Below are 21614 nucleotides of genomic sequence, written 5' to 3'. Positions count from 1 at the left end.
TTTTTTTTTTTTTGGCCAATCGCAAAGCCCAATCGCGTCCTGCAAAACATCCTGGAAAGACTTCATTTGGGGTTTATTAGAAATAAGTGAAAAGACCAATGTTTCCTTTTTAACATTTCCAGACACAACTAAAATATGTATGTCCATTTTTTGAACAGCCCATTAATTTTTTCTCATTAAAATGTGTTTGTAAAACCTCTAGTCCCAAGGCTAATCTATAGGAATCAGATTGTTTCGCGTTTTCATTTTAGGCTTGGGTGTTACTTGGTTAGGCAAAAAGAATACGCAATTGGTTGTAATAGAAAATAAAGGAAAAATTATCAAATGATTTTTCTTTTTAAACTAGGAAACTTTTTAGCCGCGCTGGACATTTAAAAAATTATGACCCGCTTCCTTTTAAAAGAAAAAAGGCCACAAAAGCGTGAGAATGCAGAAAGCGAGGATTTAAAGTGGTAGGACGCCCCCTCCACCACCAGCCCCCGCTCCCAGAAATATCAGCAATACGGTTCTGGGAAAGCAAGAGCGGGCATCTTCCATTCTGAGGAACGAATGGGGTCCCTCCTCGGGAACGCGCAGGGGGCAGCTGCCCGCGCCTCGGGGACCGCTCGGCTCCGCGCTCAGCTGGCCGGCTCTGCCCGCTGCAGACCCGCGCCGGCGTCGTGGCGGCCCGGCCGGTGCAACGGCCTCGGGGATGCCCCCCGGGCTGCGCGCGCCCGCGGCGGGGAGGGGAGTCCCCGCACCGGGTTGAGACGACTTTCCTTCCTCAGCTTCCCCGCCCTCTCTCTCCGAATTCTTGAATTCTTCAGCCCGGGCCGCCGCTGCCCTCCTGGTCCCTCCGGGCCGCACGCGCGGCAGGGAGCGAGCAGCATCCGGTCCCTTCCGGAGCGCGCAGGCGGCGCCTTCTCAGCGTGCGCCCGGGGTGGGTCGACAGCGACCGGGACGGGAGGCGGGAGCGTTCCCGGAGGCTGCGGAGAGCCCCGCTTTGTCTCAAGGGACCGCTGGGCAGTTTCCTCCTTTTCCCGCCCGCATCCCTCTGCTTCCAGGTGCTCCAGGAAGTCGCCGGAGCTGAAGGTGGGCCTAGAATGCCGTGGGCGCTGCCCGACGCCCAGTGAGGGGTCTCGGGGCTCCGTCTCGCCACGCGGGGTGAAGGACGTAGCTACTCCAGAAGTACTCCTTTCCCAGGAGAAACAACTGGTTCCCTGGTTTGTCCCTCTGAGATTTAAAAGGGAAAGGGAGCTTTTACTCCCTGTCTGTTCTCTTCCCGTAGTTTCAAAATACGTTTAGTTGAATTACATATTCAATTTCCGTATTGGGGAGTGGTGGGGGTTGCAGGTGTGATGAGTAGAGATCTCCAAACATCGGAAGTTCCTAGAGAGACGAGTGCTTCTCTAGTTAGGGAAGCATCCTTGCTTCTCGAATGTCCTCTTCTCATTCAGTTGCAGAGTCAAACCCCACCTTGTCTCAAATTTCACTGCTTTCTAGAAAGTTTCCCGTACTACTTGCCACTCTTTCAGCTGAGCCTCTCCTGAGAACTCCGCCCTTTACGCAGGAAGCTTTGTTAGACAACACCTAAGTGGGATTGTGACGACTATCCATGTGTGTTAGTCTTGGCTCCCTCGAATGGATCTTAAGCTTCTTGAGGGCAGGGCCCTTGACTTGCAATTACATGAAGAGACGGTCCCTGTGGAAAGAGCTCTGGAGAGGAATTCAGGACACCTGTGTTTAGTCTTTTCTCATTCACAGTATGAGCTTGGGTAGATACTTTATCTTTCTATACTTCCAGAATTCTTGAACTGTAAAATAGGCGACTGTTCTTGTTGACTTTTAAGTTGTCCTCTAAAATTTATGTGGCTTTTCAGTATGCTGTTTAATACTGTGTTTATCCAGGATTTCTCTGAGCCAAGCCCCGATGTCAAATGCTTTACGTACATGAACTCATTGAATCCTTACTCAGCAAGCAAGTATTTTGATTATTTTGATTTTACAGTAAGGAAATGGAGGGGTCCAAGATGCTAGGTAACTTATCCACTGAATCCAGAGCCCAAACTCTTGCCAACTTTGTTGTAGGGCTTCTCCACAGGGCCAGCTGGGTAAGTCCTCTACACAGTTATCAGGCTGTTGTTGTTTGATACAGGTACTATAGTGGGTAATTGCACGCTAATAAAGAATTAGACAGCTGGCAGAACTGATTGTTTAATATCAGACATATATGCAAACTGTGGCTACACATTCTTGGGAAAATACGTAAATGACAAATATTTGAATGAAAAAGCTGAAGAGAGAGGTCAAATCTAACAAAGACAATGAGAGGAATATTTTAACAATAAAAGTCTTTTTTCATATCTGACATTAATTGATTATGGGAATTATTTTCAGGAAGAAGATAGATATCCTTTATATTCACAAATTATGTCTGTGGCACTCCTAACATGTGGACAAAAATGGAAATATTCAATGTAAAATACAAATGTTTTGTCTCTGTGAAAGCTAGCAACGGTATGGTTGAAAACATTTGAATGCGTGATATTACAACCCTCAGTTTTCATTTGGTTATTTTATATACAGGCATACCTTGGACATAAGGTGGGTTCAATTCCAGACACCACAATAAAGCAAATATTGCAATAAAGTGAGGCACACAAATTTTTTGGTTTCCCAGTGCATATAAAAGTTATGTTTACATTATACTGTAGTCTATTAAGTATGCATAGCATTTTGTCTAAAAAACCATGTCATACCTTATTTAAAAATATTTTATTGCTAAAAAATGCTACCTATTGTCTGAGCCTTCAACGAATTATAATCTTTTTGCTGGTGGGGGGTCTTGCCTCAATGTTGATAGTGCTGACTGATCAGGGTGGTGGTTGCTGAAGGTTGGGGTGGCTGTGGTGGATTCTTACAAGAAGACAACAATGAAGCTTGCCGCATCGATTGACTCTTCTTTTCATGAGCCATTTCTCTGAAGCATGTGATGCTGTTTAATAGCATTTTACTCCCAGTAGAACTTCTTTCAAAATTGGAGTCAATCCGCTCAAACCCTGCTGCTGCTTTATCAACTAAGTTTATGTAATATTCTAAATCCTTTGTTATCATTTTAACAATCTATACAGCATCTTCACCAGGAGTAGATTCCATCTGAAGAAACTACTTTCTTTGCTCACCCATAAGAAGCAACTCCTCATCTGTTAAATTTTTTATCATGAGATTGCAGTCATTCAGTCACATGTTCAAGCTCCACTTCTAATTCTAGTTCTCTTGCTATTTCCACCACATCTGCAGTTACTTCCTCCACTGAAGTCTTGAAACCCTCGAAGTTGTCCAAGAGGGTTGGAATGAACTCTTCCAAACTCCAGTGAATGGTGATATTTTGACCTCTTCCCATGAATCACACATGTTCTTAATGGCATCTAAGATGGTGAATCCTTTACAGAAGGTTTTCAATTGACTTTGCCCGGGTCCATCAGAAGAATCACTATCTATGGCAGCTATGGCCTTATGAAATGTATTTCTTAAATAATAAGGCTTGAAAATAGAAGTGACTCCTTGATCTGTGGGCTGCAGAATGGATGTTGTGTTAGCAGGCATGAAAACAACATTAACGTCGTACATCTCCCTTAGAGCTCTTGGGTGACCAGGTGCATTGTCAACCAGCAGTAATATTTTGAAAGGAATCTTTTTTTCTGAGCAGTATGTCTTAACAATGGGCTTAAAATAGTCATTAAACCATGTTGTAAACAGGTGTGCTTTGTTATTCCATTTACAGAGCACAGGCAGAGTAGATTTAGCATAATTCTTAACGGCCCTACGATTTTTGCAATGGGAAATGAGCACTGGCTTCAATTTAAAGTGACCAGCTGCATTAGCTCCTAATAAGGGATTCAGCCTGTCCTTTGAATCTTTGAAGCCAGGCATTGACTTCTCCTCTCTAGCTATGAAAGTCCTAGACTGCATCTTCTTCCAACATAAGGCTGTTTCATCTACATTAAAAGTCTGTGGTTTAGTGTAGCCACCTTCATTAATGATCTTAGCTAGATCTTCTGGAGAACTTGCTGCAGCTTCTGCATCAGCCCTTGCTGCCTCACCTGTGCTTTTATGTTATGGAGTCAGTGTCTTTCCTTAAACCTCGTGAACCAACCTCTGCTAGCTTGAAACTTTCCTTCTGCAGCTTCCTCCCCTCTCTCAGCCTTCACAGAGTTGGAGAGAGTTAGGGCCTTACTCTGGATTAGGTTTTGGCTTAAGGGAATGTTGTGGCTGGTTTGACTTTCTATCTAGATCACTATAACTTTCTCCATATCATCAATAAGGCTGTTTTACTGTCTTATCATTCCCCTGTTCACTGGAATTTTAATTTCCAGCACTTTTAATTTCCTTTAAGAACTTTTCCTTTGCGTTTACAACTTGGCTAACAGTTTTGCACAAGAGACCTAGCTTTCAGCCTGTCTTGGCTTTCAATTTGATGCCTTCCTCACTAAACTTAATCATTTCTTGGTTTTGATTTAAAGTGAAAGATGTGTGACTCTTCCTTTCGCTTGAACACTTAGAGGCCACTGTAGGGTTATTAATTGGCTTAATTTCAATATTGTCATGTCTTGGGGAATAGAGAGGCCCAAGGAGAGGGAGAGAGATGGGGAAATGGGAGGTCAGTGGAGCAGTCAGAACACACACATTTATTGATTAAATTTGCCTTCTTACGTGGGCGTAGTTCATGGTGCCCCCAAACAATTACAATAGCAACATCAAAAATCACTGATTGGGGGCTGGCCCCATGGTGTGGTGGTTAAGTTTGCACACTCTGCTTCAGCAGCCTGGAGTTTGTGGGTTTGGATCCCAGGTGCAGACCTACATACCACTCATCATACCATGCTGTGGTGGCATCCCATATACAAAATAGAGGAAGATTGGCACAGATGTTAGCTCAAGGACAATCTTGCCCAAGCCAAAAGAGGAAGATTGGCCGCAGATGTTAGCTCAGGGCCAACTTCCTCATACGCACACACAAAAATCACTGATCATAGATCACCATAGCAAATGTAATAATAATGGAAAAGTTCAAAATAATATGAGAATTACCAAAATGTGACAGAGACATGAAGTGAGTAAATGTGCCAATAGACTTACTTGACACAGGGTTGCCACAAACCTTCAATTTGTAAAATACACAATGGCTAAATCTAGTCACAATTTACACTTGAAGAAAAAAAGAAGAGACTAATTCATCTTCATCCTAAAGGGCTAGTCCCCATAGTTTACAACTTAGCCCTTCTTGACTAAGAATAACCAGAGGAGCCAGTTTCGACTAGAACTTGAAGGAATATAGTATGAGGCCTAAAGAGAACCAGTCTTTAGAAGCCAGGTATTCCCACAACACAATTCACATGAAGTCAGATTAAGAGTTGCAGTAAAAGAACATTCTTTGCTCCTTCCTACTTTTCTAACTTTCATAAGTGAACAAGGACTTGGCATAATTACAAACATTACAATATTACTGATATTATTTAGTTATAGAATCATGGAACCTAAGACAAGAAGAGACATTAGATGTCATCTAATCCAATTTTTCCAATTCACAGGTGAAGAAACTGAGGCCCAGAAAGGTGCTAGCAGCAATAGTGGTAAGAAAAAATATTTACTTATATCTTTAATATACACTTAAGTGGATATTAAGAATGGCAGGCAAAATTAATCTCAGGCTAGATGTATTAATAACATTAATAATTAATTACTGTATTAAGTATAGTGATTACAGTAATTAATTGCAGTAATGATTAAATACTGAAGACCTAAAAGTTATTAAGAATAAGCATGTTTGAATAACTAGATATATGGCTAGAGGGTCTCTCCTTCCTACTTTCCTCTATGCATCCTACAGAGTGACTGCCCAGCTCCCTGCTATCCCATAGGTAAACAGAAACTGGCTGATCCATTTTATTTCTTCCATTTCTGAAATTCTTTATGTGGTTTGACAGATGAGACAGAGACAAAAAATCAAGAAGAAAGCCAAGTTTCTTAATTGCCCTGCCTAAGCTACTCAGATGGCATATTAGCTCCCTGGTTGCTGCTTGATTCAGGCTCTGTGGAAGTTGAGGGCATTCTGGCTTCATTGATGTGTTCCCTGTGGACCACAAGGACTTCACCTGCAATTCATTATCTTATATAAAAAATACTCCTCTACGAGAGAGATCCAGACGTTAACAAGTTGTGACAACTTATTTTTTTATGTTAACATTTATTGAAGGCTTTCTTTGTACCTGATGCTGAGCTAAGAGTTTTATATGTATCATCTCAGTTATTCTTCACAGCAGCCCTATGATGTGGGTTTTATTATCCCCATATACAGGTGGGGAAACTGAGACTTAGGGAAGTTCTGTAAGTTTCTGACCATTACACAGTGAGTGATTAGTAAAGTTGGAATTGGCAGCCCATTCATTTAATCCTCACATGTGAAAGCCTCATATCTTAAGAATGTAAGAGTAATAATGTAATTAATACTAACCTTAAATTTCATTTCAGATTAAAAATATTTATATTTTAGAAGAGTGGGGTTAGGTTGTTATATATATGTTATATATGTATACTATGAAAGATCTTAATTTTTTAAAATAAAAAATATTAAAAGTATATAACTGTACACATGCACATAAAAAAGTTTATTTTTCTATCTGCAGTTTTATTGCTGACAGAATTGAAGCTCTCAGAATAAGAATGACTTGCTTGCAATGCTCATAGTATAGTGAAAAATAGCATGATTCTATTATATCACACAGATAAAATTATTATAGAAAGAAAGAAAAAAAAAGACCAGTAGCATCACATTCCCGCAAAGATAGCTGTTTTCTTTAGGCCAGTCTTTGTCCCTATGCATACTTTTACTTCAGGGCCATTATTGTGTGCCATGATTTTGAATTCTACTTTTGTCATTTATGTTATATAATAAACATTATCTGTGTTTGTGTGGCATAATTTTTATTTAATAATTAGTTAAAACAGTGTATGTGCACTTATTGCATCAGATATTTTTCTTTCTTTCTTTTTCTTTTTTTAAACATGAATGATTGTTCACCTATGGAAAGAATACAAGAAACTGAACAGTCTTTGCCTTTTTAAAGATTTTATTTTTTATTATTTCCTTCTTCTCCCCAAAGCCCCCCAGTAAACAGTTGCGTATTTTAGTTGTGGGTCCTTCTAGCTGTGCCATGCGGGACGCTGCCTCAGCATGGCCTGATGATCAGTGCCATGTCCGCGCCCAGGATCCGAACCAGTGAAACCCTGGGCTGCCCAAGCGGAGTGCACGAACTTAACCACTCGGCCATGGGGCTGGCCCCTCTTTCTTCTTTTTTCATTTGAGTAGGATTAATCCAGCCAACATCTGCACCTTTTATGTTTAGGGAATTTCTCACTGTGAGTCAGAAAAGGCCATATCCTTGCTTTCTCCGTAGCCTCATCTATTTTCAGCACATCCATGGTGAAAGGTCTAGAGATGGCATCCAGCAGCAACCAGGTTAGTGGTTTAGCAGGGCAGGTGGCAGCCTCAGGGTTTGGGGCAGGGGCAGTGGGGTCTCCCCATCAGACTGGCTCTGTGGTGACATTTAACTCTGGCTCCGGCTGCCAAGCTTTCCATTTTTTCAAGTTTAATTTCCAGTCTTCCCAGCAATTTTCTGAGCTACCCATATGATCCTTTTCCAATTAAACACCAATAGTCAGGTTCTATTGCTAACAACTCACTATCCTGATACATGTACTGTGTGATGTACCAAATGATGGTACTTTGAAATTTTTTAGGGCCTGTGGGCTGTGGCCTGGAATCGTGGGAGGGAAGTTGGACAACATGATTTGGAAAGTATCTATATAAGATGGGCCAGATGGCAGCTTCTTCAAATTCCATTTTCTGTCCTTCCTCAGCTTGGGGCTCTTTTAATGCACACTCTTTTTCCTTGTTAAACCTAAACAAATACATAAAAAGAGCCAAAGATGGCCCTTTTTTTTGCCCACTCAAAAAACAAATGTATCTAATTGAGTTGTAGAACAGAACTCATTTCCTATTTTATTTTACAGCTTTCCTCTCTTACCATCTTTGGCAGTTCTTCTTCTGAGACTGAGCCTATGTGTACAAGAGTCACTGACTTGTTGATAGCTTGCATTGTGCTAGGCACTGTGCTAAGCACTCTACATGGATTGGCTCCTTTAAATGCTCTCCATAACGCTATGAGGTGTAGGTACTATTATAATTGCTATTTTAAAGAAGAGAAAACTGAGAGGGGAGCTCACCCAGCTAGAAAATGGCAAAGCTCACTTTTTTTTTCTAGTACACTTTTTTGGTGAGGAAGATTGGCCCTAAACTAACATCTGTTGCCAATCTTGCTCTGTTTTTTTCTCCCCAAAGCCGCAGTACATAGTTGTACATCCTAGGTCACTCTAGTTCTTCTATGTGGGATGCTGCCACAGCATGGCTCGATGAGCAGTATGTAGGTCTGTGCCTGGGATCCAAATCGGCAAACCCTGAGCTGCCAAAGCAGAGCACCGGAACTTAACCTCTCAGCCACAGGGCCAGCCCTGAAAGCTCACTTTTCAACTTAGCAGCCTGGCTCCTGAGCATACATTCTTAATAACGTCGTTCATACTCTTTCCCTTAACTGGCTTGACTAACCCGATTTTTCCTTTTCTTATCTTTCCTCTTTCTCACCTCTCTCCCTAGTTTTTTCTTTCTTATTTGAGAATGACATGCAGGCATCCAGTCCAGCCCCTGAATGAGCATCCATAATTGTGTGAGATGAGTGGTTCCGTACGTATCAGCTGCAGGTGCCCTTGAGAAGCACCTATAGGTTTGCTCTTCTGGTGCTAGGAATTCCTTCCGGCTTCACCTCTTCCTGCTCTCCACTAACTCTATCCCCCCTCAACCTGGAACTTCTGCTCGCATCTCCTTACTCTAGTTTCTTTTTTGCTGGCTTGTATTTGAATCCTGCCTCATGACTTTGCTCCTTCATTAATAAAAAACATTTATTCAGAGATGATGTAAAACTTTACGGAGAGAAGATACCATCCTTTTTCAAGGTGTTTACAAATCATAATGAAGCATATAACCTATTACCTAATTTATGTTGTATTACCTTATTTATTAATATTTTTACTAGAATTTAGTTAGGCATTTAAACTTTTAGGATTTTATTTTAAAAGTCCTGTAGAGCAATTGAGGTGACCTTCCTCCCTAAAATATGTTGCTTGAGAGTAAGCCTTTAATTCTGGCTGAGGCAGTGATCAACATGTGATTTGGGCTGAATGCTAAGGTTTTATGATGACATTTTCTAGAGAAGACAAGGTGTCTGGGAAATGTTAACATAAACTTCATGCCTCCAGTTTGACTCTGAAAGCCAAGGGAATGGAAAGAGAAGAGAGTGAGAATTATAGAAACTTGGGGTTTTTAAGTGTTTGTAAGTCAGAAAGGATGAAAAGGAGTATAAGATAGATGGAAATGGCCCTAGAGAGATTGTGTGCTTAGGAAAAAGGGGACCTAATTTTAGGAAAATTCTGGAGATGGAGTCTAAGGATGCTATCAAGTTGGACAGAGTTCTTATGGTTCTCACGGTGATTGGGTTTTCTAGATCCAGTGCTGGAATATGGGAGAGACTAAGGAAGTTTAAAACAAATTTGTTGTTTGAAAAAAAGAAAATAGAGTTAGGAAGAACTATAGAAACAAAGATAATTTACGCATAATTTAATGTGTCTGTGCAATTATGCATATGTTTATGTGTGTATATATCTCTGTAGGAAGAGCCTTTCCTCTTAATGCCACGCAGCTCACATTGTTCACCTGCCTGAGTTCCGTCCAAAGCCCTTTGTTGCCCCAGGGACTTGGCAACTTGGCATTGATCCCCCACCCCCACCCCATTTTTTCCTAAAACCTTGAGGCCTTAGCTAAATGATGCTCCCTCAGAGAGGCCTTAATTTAGTACCCTCTTTGTTTCCTTTACACACTATCACCTTTGGCAAATGTAGTTTTACACTTTTTGTCTCTCCTTCTAGACCATAGGCAACCTATGTCCAGAGCGCTTTTCTGTCTATTCACCACTTCATGTTTCCCCTACATAAAGTACCTGTCACACAGTAAATGCTCAATAGACGTTGAATGAATATTTATATTAACTAGGGTCCAGCTAAGCTGCTATAACAAAGAAACCTAAAAATACAGTGGATTAAATATGGCTGGAAGTTTACTTCTCTTGCATGTGAAATTTCAGAGGAATGTGAGAGCCCAGATGGGTGGGGTGCCTTAGCACCATGAAGTCATTCACAATCTGGCTTTCCTCCATTGTGCTGCTCCAACGTTCCTCAGGTCTTGTCTGCATGATTGAAGCTATGTCATCGCCACATTCTCATTTCAGTTTTTAGGAAGAAGGATAGAATGAAAGTGGAGGGCAAGGAATTTCCTACAAAGTAAGTGACTGGTAAGGGGCACACATCATTTCCACTCACATTTTATTGTGATAAACTTAGTCATATGGCCACCTAGTTGCAAATGATACTAGGAAATGCTGTCTCCGGGTGGGTGGCCACCAGGGAGCCATCTAAAATGGAAGGAGAGAATGGGTGTTGGAGACTAACTAACCATCTTCCTTGTTGTTGGATAAATGCTTGTTCAAAGAATGAATATTCATTCTTACGTTATCAGAGGTTGGAACAGTATAGCGGTTTGAGGGCTGTGTTTTACACTCCAGAAAATATTGATGTGATACAAAGAGATTTGATATTGAGTAAGATATTGCATCAAATATGTCTCATGCCATAACCTATTCACATGCAAATTTGGGGGCAAAGGAGGGTTAAAGATCTAATGTAGTTGCTTAGGCCAAGGAATTGAGCAAAGGGGCTACAGGGCAGCTCTGGGTATTGTGAGTATATAGGCTTTGTTAGAATTTGGAGGCAAAGTTTCTGCCTTCAGCAAGCTTCCAGAAATAAACCATCAGCTGCTAAGGTGAGGTACGACTTCCCTTTAATCCTTCCCTGGCCGGAAGGGAGCTATTTTGTGACAAGAACATTACTTGACTATCAACCTGTTCTCTTTGTTATCCTGAATTTGACACTAACAAATTCTAAGGTCAAAAACAGAGCAAAATCACACAGTAACTATCTTAAAGGGTATGGATACAATTTATGTTCCACTGATATATTCTGATACAAAAATAACATTTTAACAATTGTAGCTTGATTGTGGAGTTGTATGGTGATACTTGCACCTGTCCTTCCCTCTAAGTGGCTCCGGGCATCTGGGCAAGGCTTATCATCAGCTGGCCTCTCAGGTGTCTGCAGATGGGAGGAATGGGCCCAGCTGCTGCCACAGCCTGTGTTATCTTTATGTTTGTGGCGGCAGGAGACACTGTGCTTGGTGTTAGCCCCTCTTGCCTTAAATTCCCTCTGCTCAAAAAAGGTAACCATTTCTCTCTCATCTCCCCTTAAATTTGGCCAAAAGATTAGGCAACCCATTTTGCCCCTTTTCTCCTTTTTGAGCTGTCAAACTCCTTCAAGCTGAGCTCACTGCTCTGTCTTCTGTGAAACTTGCCCCAGGGAGAGTGAATCCCTGCTCCGTTGTTGTCCTCCTTTAGCATTTTATTTGTCAGACCCCTTCTCACTTTGGGGCTGCAAATTCTTTTAACCTGTTTGTAACTCTTCTTTGTAAACTACTTCAGGATAGAGATCATATCTTATTAATCATTGCTCCTCTCTGCCTTGTATAATACCTGGCACATGGTAGGCGCTTGATAAATGTTTGCTTAATGCATAAAGGAGTGAATGAGTGAGGAAGTGAGGGAACAATTCTTTAGGTTCTTTCGGAAGCCTCTCAGATATTCTAATATGGTTCATGACTCCCCAAGGCTAGGAACACAAAGTGTGATTTCAAGTTCTTTCTTGTTTCCAAAATATTTTCTTACTTGCTTACTGAAGCTAAACTGAAGTTCCAAATTCTTTAATGGAGAATTGACCTTTCATTCTACAGTGAGGTGTAAAATGGTTTAAATGCAAATGTTGCTTGAATTAACATACTGACTAAAGCTCATTGAAACTAAAGTGTAACTGATCAGTCAATCACAAAGTGTAAATAACTGATACCGGAGTCTTTTCTGTTTTGACAGGAGGGTGGAGGTCAGAGAGAAGTTGGTGCTTGGGCCTTAGTGGGGGTGGGAGAAGATGGAAGGTCAAAGGGTCATCTAGGTAGAAACAGTATAGAAAGGCAAACTAGGGGCCACTGATTTAGCACTTCCTTAATGTTTCTATTTTAGAGAGAAGTATGACACAACTGCTCATGTTGGCAATTTTTTGAGAACATGTTGGCAACTATATGGCACGTGAATACTGCTTTATAGGATTTGTTAAGATCTGGATGTTTGAGTATGTGTGCACTTTAAAAGGTGGACATTGTTGCAGAGGAGCTGTATTTTCAGAGGACTTAATTAAGGGTCATACCCTAAAATCTCTCTCCCGGTGGTAGAACAATTATGGTACTTTGCATGGCTGACTAAATGATGTTGGAGATGGCCCTGGACACGGAAGGGTGGAAGATATGTCAAGATTTGATTTTGAGTTGGAGCTCCCTAAATGGGGACTGCCATAATCTACATTTTATGGTAAATTACTACCATCAAATGATCTCTGATACTTCCGATTATTCTGGTAGAGCTGCTTAAATAGCTTGAGGAACTTGACAAGCTTCTTGTTCGTTCTCTCGGTAGCTTTAGAAGTGGAGAACAAATATGTGCAAACAGAGGCCCAGTAGTACACAATTGGGTGACAATTTGCAGCTTATGCAGTGCCAAATGATCATTTTGACTTTTGACTTTTTTTTGTTTTAATCTCCCTTGAACTGGAATTGGAGTATTGGGTGGAGAGTCAGATGTCCTGGGATTTTGTTTCTGGGTCCACACTGAGTAGCTGTGTGACATATCACAGATCACTTCTCCTCTTTGGGTCAAGGTGAGATTATATGAACCTCAGGGCTCATTCCAGACCTAACACTTTCTACTCAGTTGCAAAAACTAGGGTATTTGACATGGCAAACCAGTAACAGAGTTTAGACTGGAACACATGTCTTATAACCCATTTAACCTCTGCTTTTTTTTTTTTTTACTTTTTAAACTTTTTAATTGAAGTATAAAATACACATGGTATAGTTAAGTGCATAAAATACACTAATCTTAAGTATACAGAGTGTTGAATATTTTTAAGGTAGCTATTGAATTATAATTTAACTATGTTAAAAATGATTAAAGTAAACAATTTAGGTAATACAAATTTTATTTAACACTTCAAGAAGTGGACGGTTTTCTCTCAGAGAACTGCAAAATGGGGCAGAAGGCAAGAATCTTTTATAGGATAAAGAATAAAGAACAAGGAAGAGACAAATAGAAAACATCTGATTGGCTAGGGCCACATGGTCAATCTCATTTGGGGTGAGAAGGCCCTGAGTTGGCTTCGCGTTTGGGGATTTGCTGACTGGATATACTACGTTTCTGGTCAAGTGGAACTTTCACAGGGACAGGAAAGTTATCTAAGTTTCAGTTTGCTGACGTGGTACCCTGGGCAGGAGTGGCTTCATCTTGGGCCTAGAAAGTGGTTTCAAGAGCTATAAGAAGATTCAACCTTTTTAAATGTATAGTTAGATGAGTTTTGTTTTGTTTTGAGGAAGATTGGCCCTGTGCTAACTGCTGCCAGTCCTCCTCTTTTTGCTGAGGAAGACCTGCCCTGAGCTAACATCCGTGCCCATCTTCCTCTACTTTATATGTGGGATGCCTACCACAGCATGGCTTGCCAAGCGGTACCATGTCCGTACCTGGGATCCGAACCGGCGAACCTCGAGCTGCCAAAGTGGAACGTGTGCACTTAACCGCTGCACCACCAGGCTGGCCCCAAGATGAGTTTCGATAACTGTATACTATTGTGTAACACCACCACAGTCAAAATATAGGCCATTTCCATCATCCCAAAAAGTTCCCTTGTGCCCCTTTGCAGTCAATCACTTCCTTCCACTCCAAGCTCTTGGCAGCCACTGATCTGTTTTCTATCCCTATAGTTTTGCCTCTTCCAAAATGTCATATAAATGGCATCATACCATGTGTAGACTTTTCTGTCTGACTTCTTTCTGTAATGCTAAAATTCATCACATACCTGTATAATTGCCACCTAGATCAAGACAGTACTTTTCCAGTATCCCAAAATTTTCTCTCATGTCCTTTTCTAGTCAATACTCTCCTTCCACTATTCCTACTTCTGCTGCTGTATTAGTCATATCTGTTTTGTATTATGTGATTTCATATAAATGATTTCATATAGAAGATACTGTATTGCTTTTTTGCTTAATGTAATATCTGTAAGATTCATTCATGTTATAGCTAGTGATAATAGTTCGTTCTTTTAAAAATCACTGTATAGTATTCCATTGTATGAATATACCACATTTCACTTATCCATCCTACTGTGATGGCATTTGGGTTGTTTCTAATATTTGTCTAACTTGAGTTAAGCTATTATGAACATTCTTGTCAATGTCTTTTGGTAAGAATATGCACTCATATCTCTTGGATCTATTCCCAAGAGTGGAATTGCTAGATCATAGCCTAGGCATATGTTTAGCTTTAGTAGATGCTGCCAAATAGTTTTCTAAAGCAGTTGTACCAATTTATACTCTCACCACCAGTGCATGAGAGTTCCAGTTACTCCATATCGTTGTCAACACTTGGTATTGACAGTCATATTTTAGCCTTGCTGGAGAGTTGTAATGTTACCACTCCTTTTTGTTTTCCAGTTTTTTTGTATTGTGGTAAAATACACATAAAATTTACCATCTTAACCATTTTTAAGTGTATAGTTCAGTGGTGTTAAATACATTCATAATGTTGTGCTGTCATTACAACTGTCCATCTCTAGAATGCTTCATCTCATGAAACTGAAGGTCTATACCCATTAAACAGTCACTCCCCATTCCCATCCTCCCCTACTCCTGGAAAACAGCATTCTACCTTCTGTCTCTATGATTTTGACAACTCTAAGTATCTTATATAAGTGGAATAATACAGTATTTATCTTTCTGTGACTGGCTTATTTCACTTAGCATAATGTCCTCAAGATTCATCCATGTTGTGGTACATTGCAGAATTTTGTTCCTTTTAAGGCTGAATAATATTCATTGCATGTTTATACCACATTTTGCCTTATCCATTCATTCATCACTGGACACCTGGGTTGCTTCTAAATTCTATTTATTATAAATAATGCTGCTATGAACATGGGTCCACAAATATCTCTTTGAGAACCTGCTTTCACTTCTTTTGAGTATATACTCAGATGTGGAGTTGCTGGATTATATGGTAATTCTATTTTTAATTTTTTGTGGAACCACCATGCTGTTTTCCACAATGGTTGTACCATTTTACATTTCCACCAACAGTGCACAGGGTTCCAATTTCTCCATATCCTTGCCAACACTTGTTATTTTCTGTTTTTTTTTTTATAGTAGCCACCCTAATGAGTGTGAGGTGGTATCTCACTGTAGTTTTGATTTGCGTTTCCCTGATGATTAGTGATGTTGGGCATCTTTTCATGTACTTACTGGACATTTGTATATCTTCTTTGGAGAAATGTCTATTCAAGTCCTTTGCCCATTTTTTAATTGGGTTATTTATTTTTTTGTTGTTGAGTTTTATGAATTCTCTGTATATTCTGTATATTAGTAACCATTACTTTTAAACAGAGTGAAATTGCATGTGCAACACCAATAGTGCAATTCAGAGGTGTGGAGAATCCAGAGTGATCAGTAACAAGGCAACCAACAAGGGCAAGCAGTGGTGCTGCCACTTTTTGTTGCCAAAAAGACCTGAATTTTTAAAATTTATCATTCCTGTATCACTAAGAAATAGTGATGGGGGCGGGGGAGCCTTCTCTCCATGATTTGATCATCCCTCCTCTCCTTTAATATTTATTTAATCTCAGTTCCCCAGGAAGAAAATATCTGGGGGATTGGTTGGTGACGACCCCCCTCCTTCAGCCTTATCAAAAGTAGATGAGTTTATTCCTTCTTCATTTCAGAAGGCCTATGGAAGCCTGTATCAAACCACCACTGAAATCAGGGTAGTAATTATTCAAGAATGGTGAAGTGGCAAGCCATCCCTGATGGCCTAGTGGTTAAAGTTTGGTGCGCTCTGCTTCTGCAGCCCAGGCCTGGTTCCTGGGTGTGGAACCACACCATTCATCTGTCAGTAGCCATGCTGTGGTGGCGGCTTATGTGGAAGCACTAGACGGACTTACAGCTAGAATGCACAGCTATGTACTGGGGCTTTGGGAGAAAAAAAAAAAGAGAGAGGAAAATTGGCAGTAGATGTTAACTCAGGATGAATCTTTCCCAGCAAAAAAGAAAAAGAATGGCAAAGTGGTTGCAGAAAATCCACAAATGGAGTGTGGGTCCATGTGCAAATCTGGAGCAAAAATATGCTTTATATTTGAATAGATAGCAATTTCCAGGAAACCTAGTGAGGCTGAAGGATCCATTTACGATTCAGCTGTTATTTTTTGTGTCTACTTAGGGAAGATTGGCCCTGAGCTAACATCCGTGCCAGTCTTCCTCTACTTTGTATATGGGATGCTGCCATTAGCATGGCTTGATGAGCAGTGTATAGATCCCATGCCTGGGATCTGAACCTGTGACTCTGGGCCACCAAAGCAGAGCACACAAACTTAACTACTATGCCACCTGGCTGGCCCCTCAGCTATTATTCTTGATGTTGATAGCTCCAGGCAGACTTTTGCTGGTGTGCTATGGATGGGCCTTGCAATGTGGTTGTTCCTCTAATAACATGCCAATGAAAGTACACCCAAAACTGCCAGATTTCTTGTGCTCAATGTAATGCAGACTGTATAATGGAGTTTTTATGTGTACCGAAGAATCACTATGCATTTAGAGTATTTCTGGCTACTCAACAAATACATGAATCAGATTAAAGAATAGTCAGTCAGACTTGAATTAAATGTATATTCCCATAATGGTGATTATCTTTTTTTCTTGGCTTGGCATTATTATAGCAAGCTAAAATAATTGGAAATAAGTAGCTATTATAAATGAACCATTAAAAGGAACAGTAAGCCAAAGTTATCATTGATCTCTCCCTGTCTCTTACTTTATAAAAACTAATGTAGTGAATTGCCATGGAGTTACCTACTTTAATAATAAATCTGTTGTGTCAGGGCATTGACTCGATGTTTTCTTTTACATGTAATTTATAGTCTATTGATTTAATTCTCTGAATATCTCAGCCTATTGGCATAGCATAAAACCATTTCTGAATTGAAAAACAAAGGAAACTTGGGATGAAACCACATGGCAGGATATTTTTATTGAAGATTTCTACTTGATCAATAGCCAAATAAATATCAACTTATTTTCAATGACAATTTCAATTTTAAAAGGCTAAAAAAGGAGATGCTTTGATTCATCATCTATTTGGGTAATCAATTTATAGATGTATTTAGAAGTTTAGATTTTTTTTCCATGGGCGGGGATAGGAGGTTTATGGAGATATTTTAGGAGGATACCAGCTTCTTTTTTCTTCTTTTTTTTGGTGAGTCATAAACTAGAATGTGGAAAATGAACTCAAGTAGCAGACAGTTTAATGTGACTACATAAAACATTGATGTTGTTCTGCTAAAGCTCTTCCCTCAACTTGTAGAACAGAAAGCCAGTGCTTTATGCTCTTCCAGCCAATATTGGCACCTTTCCATTTGGCTACATGTGCCAGGATGCTAGGCGCCACGTCACTGCTCTCTTACTTCAATAGAGCTGCTGACTTCCTCTTACTGCCAGTTTTGAATTTGGGGCAATGACTATTACCATAGCCCTATCATATCTCCTGTTTGTCTGCGCAAATCTTGAGCTTAGTGTCCAGCTCCTGAGCTTTTTTTCATTTATCTCAGGCAAAAGTATAATGAGAACCATCATTATGATCACTGAAAAAAAAGCTGAGACATAGCAAATAAAATACAAATTTAACAGGATTAATTTGACAGAAGTCTTTTCTCTGTTTTTGTCCACTTGCCTACTTAATTGTTTATTTTTCTTTAGATGTCACAGATCTTATGCAGGTAGGCTAAAAAAATGACCCTGCATCATTGTCATATCACAAGGATAACTCAGTTGGGAAGGAACCAATTAGAGGATGGCTATCCTATTACCATGCTTTATTTTTTCCTCACCTAATGCAGACAGCTGTAGAGAATAGGGAAGAACACCTTAATACTCACCCTTTGAAGAGAAAGCAGTAATTTTTTATGGTGCTTGTAACTCATGCCATCAATTTTATCTGTGGTAGGTCCATGTCAAAATCAGAGTAATTAAATGGAATGACAGTCCTGTTAAATGTGTTCATGCCATTGCATTGGCAATAAAGCATGTGCAAATTTACAATTAAGGCTTGTCTCTCTCGTTAGCCGTGGAGAATTGTGATAAACATTATGTTGCACAGGCATAGGGACCCAAAGGGGTATTCATCAAAATAAAAACACCAGGTGGATACTCTCAGGATTATAATGTCTTCTTATGCAATTACTCTTTTTCACTGCATATTTTTTGACTGAATAATAATTACTTTTGCACTGAGAAAAGGCAGGATCAGCTAGTTTCAACTTGTTTTATTATATCCCTCCCTTTTTCAAATTTGCAAGGCAGCATAGAACCATAACTGTTTATTCAGATAAAAGTATATTTGTTCCAGTTCTTAGCTTTCAAAGGGTAACAGACTCTTTCAAATACAGCACACTGAGCTTTTAATACAGTCACTTTGGTGCTACAAAGCACACCATTAAGATGCATATGGATGGTGTTGTTAGTTTCTTAAGCTATCACTAGGAATCATCAATATAACAGAGATAAAGGAGACTTGAAACCTAGCCTAAGCAGTGAATTGACAGCCATCTTTAACCACTATGACCTGAGAATGACCCTGGGCTCTGCTGGGTGCAGGAGTTAGATATGTTGTTGAGCACAGGAATCACATATCTAACAGGCCTGGAGGCCCCCACTGTGTGGCAACTGCAGAATCACTTGTAAGTTCTGATATACATGTGGGTGACAAACAGTGATGCCAACTCCATGTCCTTTTATTTTATATTTTGAAATAGAATTGTGAATGTTTAGTGTTTATTTTAACTACTCCCTCCTTTATAAAGATTCATTAAAAAAAGAATTTTTATAGTATTTAAAATATTCTAATTTCACTGTGTCTTCAAATGTTGGTACTGTGTATGTATACATTTTGTACCTACACATATCGAGAATTAATTTTACCGCAGTGGAACAATATATTCTAAACTGCTTAAAATCACATATGGCATTTTATGGTAAAATGTACCCTTTGTTTTGTTTTTGAAAGCTCTTTATCCCTAAGTGTCGTTTATATTTTAAATTTCTTGCTTAAATCTTTATGACTTGGTCAGTAATGATAGTTTAGGGGGAGCACACATACAGAGCTGTAGAATATAGATTTAGGCTTGATTTCTATACTCCCTTGTTGCAGAAATGCTATGTGAAAGGGCTATTTTAATAAAGCAGAGTTGTTAATAAGGGGCTAGACATTTGGAGGAGCTAAGCAATAGGAATGCAGGTTACCTCATTAGCTTTCAGCGACTAAAGTGGAGAGTTTTGGGTTGTTTTCTCTTTTACAACACTTCTTTTCCTAGAACTCTCATGAATGAAACGTGGATATACTCACCTTAAGAAAAAAGATATAAATCAAATTATTTGTACTATTAGCATATGCATAATGACTAAAATGTTTACATGTCAATTAGTGAATGTGCAAATGGAATGATATTGGTATAATCTCCTCCAAGTGTAAAATGCATGTAAAACATTATTTATAAATACTCAAAATAATCTTCTGTTTCTCTAAGGTCCTCTCTGATTTTCAGTTTTTCGAAGACCACTGCAATTCGCAAGTAGATCCTGCATTTGGAATTTGCCAGAGTCACTTTGGAAGTTCCCGGGGCAGCACCATAGGTACTGGGCTCCCAGGCCTTTGTGGGATCCAAGACCCTGAGGCTAAACATGAGATAGACCCAGAGCTCCCACCCTGGCCCCATTGGAAAACAAACTCCTCTGCCTCCTACTTGCAGTGCTGAAAAGTGGTAGAGGTTTTGAATCAAATCTTTGTAAATACCAAATTTTAGCCGAATCACCTTCCCTCCGGGGCCATTACAAGATGCCAAATTCAACTGTCTCATTTCCTTTCAAGCCCATGTTTTTCCCAGGGTGGTATTTCATGGTTATTATTCTTTGCCCTGCTCTTAATGAGAGAAACAGGTAGTGATCTGCATACTCTAGTTGATAATGCTTCCTAATAATATTGTAATCTGAGTTTATATAATATGTAATCTGAAGGGTGTGGAGGGATCTGTGTCTAAGAAAAGAGTATTGCCTCCCTGCCTCTGTGACAAATAAAGGATTTTAGTCTGATTCATAACCTTTTACAAACAGCTCCATCTTGACCAGACCATTGTATTTGGTGACCTATTCAATTTATTAATGTTTCACATTGGGCCTAAGTGCCTACAATGGGAAAATGACAACAAGTGAGTACCAGTGACCTCATTAACTTGGCTAACGCTGCTAAACGGATGGCTTGGCATTATGAAAGTTTGCCCCATGGAAATCCTTCTGTCTGGGGACAAAGATAGTAAGACACAACCTTACTATTAGCTGCTGCAGAGATTTATATGTTCTGTTGCTTTGTTCATTTGCATACATCCAATGCCTTTTCTTTTATAAGTACTAACTTTTGTGCCCAAATGACACCACCCTGTAAATGGGATTCATCTTTGGCTCAATTTGCCTATCAGCACAAATCTGTAATGCTTTAGGAAGTAGAGTGTTTCATGGTTCAGTTTCGGGAACCAGAAACCATTCTAGCTCTTTTAAGAAGAGATTTAACTATAGGGCATTTGTCCTTATAAAATTGGAGTTCTGAGCTCAATATTGGGCCTGCAGGAGTAACTCCCGGAGCAATGCCGCTGAACTGGCCTGAAATTTTAGCTGCTGCTTGATCAGGAAGGTGGGGGGATCAGGAGGCTGCCATGGAACTGTGGAATTCAAGAGCTCACACAATAGCCTCACAAAGCTAGTGACTAGACACTGGAACTCTGCCACAGAAAAGCTAATATCTCCCCTCCCCAACTCTACGAGAGCAGGGTGATTGCCCTCACCTCCCTTGGACCTTCCAGATCTCATGTGATTGCGTCTACTTGGTGGGTCCTGATTCCAGAACTCCTCCTGCAAGGGAATGGAAAGATGTTTTTTAGCTTTCTGGTCTCTGTACTACTGGAATGCACATTAGAGGGTAGTTGGAATGGATGTTGACTGCTAATTCACCATTTCCATCTCACAGCCTGAAGAAGCAAAATGTGTAACAGGATAGGAAATCCGTGGGTTCTCTTTCTCTTCCTGATGCCCTTTGATTTTCACTTAGACAAGTGAATTTTTTTTCACTAATGTAGTAAAAATAATGATGATTCTACAGTATTTTTCTACTATTTGTCTGAAATAGCTTGGCACCTTCACAGCCCTTTCCCAGGTGTTGATTGAAGATATA

General features: G+C 40.0%; 1 long non-coding RNA gene across 1 annotated transcript in view; it reads left to right on the top strand.

The window, feature by feature from the left end:
* Positions 1-610: 610 nt before the first annotated feature.
* Positions 611-21614, top strand: part of LOC111773200 (uncharacterized) — a 115880-nt gene continuing 94876 nt past the window's right edge. Inside the window, exons 1-2 of the long non-coding RNA XR_011437905.1 lie at positions 611-1071; positions 5571-5612. This is a non-coding gene — a long non-coding RNA (uncharacterized lncRNA). The remainder of the gene's footprint in view (positions 1072-5570; positions 5613-21614) is intronic.

Source organism: Equus caballus, chromosome 4 (genome assembly GCF_041296265.1).
Source record: "Equus caballus isolate H_3958 breed thoroughbred chromosome 4, TB-T2T, whole genome shotgun sequence".
In the NCBI taxonomy this organism is placed as follows: Eukaryota; Metazoa; Chordata; class Mammalia; order Perissodactyla; family Equidae; genus Equus; species Equus caballus.
This window is presented reverse-complemented; position numbering and strand designations above follow the sequence as displayed.